Consider the following 5,346-nt stretch of genomic DNA (forward strand, 5'->3'; position numbering starts at 1 on the left):
TTCTTCTCTTTTATTTTCTGTTCTGCATTCCCTTCATCCAATTCATTGCAAATCCTTCAGTTAATTCCTTGCAAATCCTTGTAAGATCTTACTTGTCTAGTGAGCTGAGGTGACAAGTGTTTTCTCTGTGATGAACTCGGTCACACCGGTCTCTTGTTTTCAGCCCAACCGAATCCTTCCGGTGCAACCGAAGCATACAACTTGGTGCCACCGATTTCACTACAGGAAAGACAATTTGCCACTTGTTCCTGCATTACTTTTGATCCAGCTCCACTCACTGAATCTTGTCCTCTACCAGCATCACATTTAACTTGTTGCTTTGTTCTGTGACTCAAGGACCAAACCCATTCACGACAAATTCCAGAAGACCCTTTTGGAAATTGATGTCAAAGGGGGAGAGAGAGATCACATCAAAGCTTAATCATATCTCTAGGGGGAGAGAATACTCAAGGAGAGAGTAATCTTCAAGGATCCCAGCTGTTTGGTGTTCAATAGGAGAGATGTTACATGTCTTCTAGAGGGGAAATACATGTTCATATGTGCTTATTTGCATTAGCTCTGTTCACTCGTTTCTTTGAGCTCTGATTTTCTGCTCCCTATCTTCTCCCAGTATCCCATTCTAGATTCAGGGGGAGCAAGACATCTAAGGGAAATAAATTCTTTGTATTATTTGCACATCTTACCTTTGGGGACATGTCTATATCCAATGTGGTACTTAGTACTCACTCTCTACATGTCATCCCAGTCTTGGTACTCTTGTGGTTTCCTTTGTTTGCTCTGGCTATTAGGTGCATCTGTATTATCTAACCTTGTTTACGCAGGTTCACTCCATCCTAAGCCAACTCAAGACCACAAGGTAAGTATATGCATCACAGTCATGTGTATGAGGAATTCTTGCTGATGTACATACTGTTTGCAAGAAGGACTCATGAGCATGAAGGTACATTTCCCATATTCACATCCTTTGCTCTGATGCATATAGCCAAGATACATGTAACACATTGCCTACTCTGTCATGGTTATGCATTCACATGCTTCTATACTCCATATTCACTTGATTGCATACATGTAGGGGGAGCCTATGCATGTTACATGTCTGTCCAAAGCTTTACTTGCTATTATCTATATCTTTATCTAAAGCTGTGATGTATGTTGTCATCAATTACCAAAAAGGGGGAGATTGAAAGCACAAGTGCTCCCTGGGTGATTTTGGTAATTAATGTCAACATATCTCTTGTTGGACTAACACTTTTACCTAGTATGTTTCAGATAAGTTCAACAATGAAGTGGCATGGACTAGAGGATGTGGAACCCCTTCAAAATGCTAAGGACAAAAGGATTGGCTCAAGCTCAAAGCTCAAGACTATACATTTTCTATTTTAGTGGTCCAAGATCACATTGAGTCTATAGGAAAAGCCAATACTATCAAGGAGGGATGTGTGCTGCTTAATGGCTTGCTTGCTCAAAGTGCTTAGTGATATGCTCCGAAGCCCTCAACTACCTTCTCACATCCACATATGACCTAAACCAAAATTCCAACTCGGCCCCACCGATTCTCTTCATCCGGCGCCACCGAGTTCAAATGTCATAGCCACTGCCACAAACCCTAGGCAAATCGGTCTCACCGATAGGGATCTCGGCCTCACCGAGATGGGATTGTAATCTCTCTGCGTATGTCCATTACCAAAATCGGTCTCACCGAGTTTGTGTAACCAGTCCTACTGAGATTGCAATGTAAACTCTCTGGTTCCTTTTCTTAACATTTCGGTGTCACCGAGATGAGAGAATCGGTCCCACCGAGTTTGCCTGGCCAACTCTCTGGTTAGCTTATTACCAAAATCGGTCCCACCGAGTTTGTGTAATCGGTCTCACCGGGATTACGTTATGCCCTAACCCTAACCATATCGGTCCTACCGAGTTGCATGTCGGTCCCATCGAAAATCCTAACGGTCACTAGATTTGCTGAATCGGTCCGACCGAGTTTCTCAATTTGGTCCCACCGAGATTGGCAAGTTGTGTGTAACGGTTAGATTTTGTGTGGAGGCTATATATACCCCTCCACCTCCTCTTCATTCATGGAGAGAGCCATCAGAACGAACCTACACTTCCAACTTACATTTTCTGAGAGAGAACCACCTACACTTGTGTTGAGGCCAAGATATTCCATTCCTACCATATGAATCTTGATCTCTAGCCTTCCCCAAGTTGCTTTCCACTAAAATCTTCTTTCCACCAAATCCAAATCCTGTGAGAGAGAGTTGAGTGTTGGCGAGACTATCATTTGAAGCACAAGAGCAAGGAGTTCATCATCAACACACATTTGTTACTTCTTGGAGAGTGGTGTCTCCTAGATTGGCTAGGTGTCACTTGGGAGCCTCCAACAAGATTGTGGAGTTGAACCAAGGTGTTTGTAAGGGCAAGGAGATCGCCTACTTCGTGAAGATCTACTGCTAGTGAGGCAAGTCCTTCGCGGGCGACGGCCATGGTGGGATAGACAAGGTTGCTTCTTCGTGGACCCTTCGTGGGTGGAGCCCTCCGTGGACTCGCGCAGCCGTTACCCTTCGTGGGTTGAAGTCTCCATCAACGTGGATGTACGATAGCACCACCTATCGGAACCATGACAAAAACATCCGTGTCTCCAATTGCATTTGAATTCTCCAATCCCTACATTCTTGCAAGTTGCATGCTTTACTTTCCGCTGCTCATATATTCTTTGCATGCTTGCTTGTTATGTATTGTGATTGTTAAACTTGTGCCAAAACTCCACTTAAACTCAAAGAAATTAAAAACTGCTACTTCCAGGCACGGGTTCCCAAGGGAGGCCCCAGAGGTTTCCCTTCTGGTCCAACGAGACCATGATCACGAGCTCGGTAGGACGAATGTCATCGCCGAGCCCACCACTGCGTCATGGCCAGGACCTTTGCAGGAGAAGACCACCTTTCGTTAGGATAAGATGTACTTCATGTCCCCTTTCAAAATTGCCATTGCGGGATCCCTTCCCGCCTGTGCAATAAGGGAAGAGGACCAAGGCCACTATAAATAGGGACTAGCCTCCACCGGAGAGGGGGAGGGATCCATCCTCATCACTAGAGCCCTCACGAGGCTGCTAACCCACTGTATTAGTCCATCCACCACTTCCTCGTGAGGCCAATCTACCAAAAGCAAGAGTAGGGTCTCACACCGCAAGGTGGCCTGAACCTGGGTAAATCTCTGTGTTATTTCCTTCTCAGCAATCATGTGCGCACGGTGGGATCGAGCCTTGGGTGTAGCGAGCAAAGCGTCCTGGTTAAGCGAGGTTCTTCAAACACGCCCCAGAGTTCGAACCTTACTGGGTTTGCAGATCCCCGATTCCGACATTTGGCATGCCGGGTAGGGGCATGTCGAAGCTCCGTCCCTTCGTCAACCGTGCTCAGTTCTCGCTTCGCCGTGCCCATGGCTCAAGCTCGTCGTGTCCGCGTCGAGCACCGGGCCGCTCGCGTTTCTTAGACGGCCCCGGTGAGCCGCGGCGCCCCTCATCGCTCCGCTTCCCCGCTGGTCAACACCGCCACTGACCCTAGCGCTCACAAGCAGTAGGATTCTTCGCTGCCTCCTTCTGTGCCGCGTGACGGCCACACTGCCACGCCTTCGTTCACCCCTGTCACGATGTCGTCTTCCCATGCTCAAGGCGGGTCGACAAACACGCAGGCCGCGCTTCTGATGGCGTAGGAACTGTTGTGCTATTGCCCTGCCAACGAGGGCTACGACGCATGGCTGGGTCGCATCACCGAGCTCCTCAACGCCGCCGGCAAGGCCCGGCACCCTCCTATTCGCTCCGTCCTCCAATGTCCCACGCGGGCAAAGTGGCACATGGCGCTCCTCCACCTCCGCCTCGGTGCAGTGCTGGTGTTGATCCAGGGCGCGATGCGTGTCAGTATGACCCGCCGCACGTGGCCCTGGCTCTAGTGCGGGACGAGGCCAGCTGTCAGGTGGTAAGCAGCCGCAGTACGACGTGTGTCCGATCCCCGCGCCACCGCGCCAACGCCAGGACTAACCCGTGTTGGAAGCCGCCCCGCCTGTGTGTCAAGACCATGCCCCTCTTGCACGGGTCGTGCCTGTGAGTGCGGCGGGCTACCCTGCCTTCTCTCGTGAGCTACGCCACGTCGTCTGGCCGATCAAGTTCAAGCTCGACCTGCCCCCGCGCTATGATGGCACCCATGACCCCGCGGAGTTCCTCTAGCTCTACGCGCTGAGCATCGAAGCAGCGAACAGCGACAACAAGGTCATGGCGAACTGGTCCCCATGGCCCTCAAGGATGGCGCGTGTTCCTGGATCATGAACCTCGCTGAGGGATCCATCTCCGCATGGGACGAGCTCCCCGAGCATTTCATCGCCAACTTCCAAGGGACCCGCGACCACGCCCTCACCGTCAATGATCTGTGGCGTGCGAAGCAGCAGCCAGGAAAGACCCTCCACTACTAGGGAAATGCTTATACACAGGAGCTCACCAGTAGCGCTTGTTCAAGGAAAGCGCTGCTGCTACATAGCAGTAGCGCTTGGGTAGCACGGGCGCTGCTACTATGATCATAGCAGCAACACTGAGCCTATAAAACGCACTACTACTACAATTGACAGACCGTTCTAGGTATGCTAGGGAAGGTGGTAGCGCTCATGTTTAGCAAGCGCTACTACTATGCATCTTCGCAATAGCGCTTTTCCCCCGACCAGGGCTACTGATAAGTTCAGTCCCCCCTCCTAGGCCAAAGTTTAGTCCCACCTTGCTCCACGAACATAATTTTTACCACCTTAAATATGGTGCTTCTCAAACCATCACAACCACTTGGTCTTCATTGAACTCTATGTGTAGGATCTGTGGCTGCAATAGGAGTCTTCGTCGGTTCTTAAATCGGGGAAGATTCCTATTGACAATTTAGATTCTACACAAAAAGTTCATTGAAGACCAATGTATTTTTGTCTTTTTACATTCTTAGTCTTATCAGTAGCGCCTTTCTTCAGAAAGCGCTACTGCTAAAATCTGTAGCAGTAGCGCTTTTCTTCAGAAAGCGCTACTGCTAGAGATGTTAGCAGTAGCGCTTTTTAGAGACAAGTGCTACCACTAAGGGCCCTTATCCAAATAACCGGCCTGCACACGTCCTCTCACTCTCCACCGCACACTCTCGTCCGTCGCCTGCCGCCTCCATCACCCTCGCCGCCGTCGCCGCCGCCATCGCCGTCCTCCTCCTCCACCCCAAGGTCGATCCCTCCCTCCTCCTCCTCCTCCTCCCTCTCCGGCGTCGGCGGCCCCCTCTTCCTCCTCCCTCTTCGCTGGCAGCCCCCTTCTCCTCCTCCCTCTCTGGCGGCCCCCTCCTT

This window comes from Triticum dicoccoides, chromosome 4B (genome assembly GCF_002162155.2).
Source record: "Triticum dicoccoides isolate Atlit2015 ecotype Zavitan chromosome 4B, WEW_v2.0, whole genome shotgun sequence".
Taxonomy (NCBI): Eukaryota; Viridiplantae; Streptophyta; class Magnoliopsida; order Poales; family Poaceae; genus Triticum; species Triticum dicoccoides.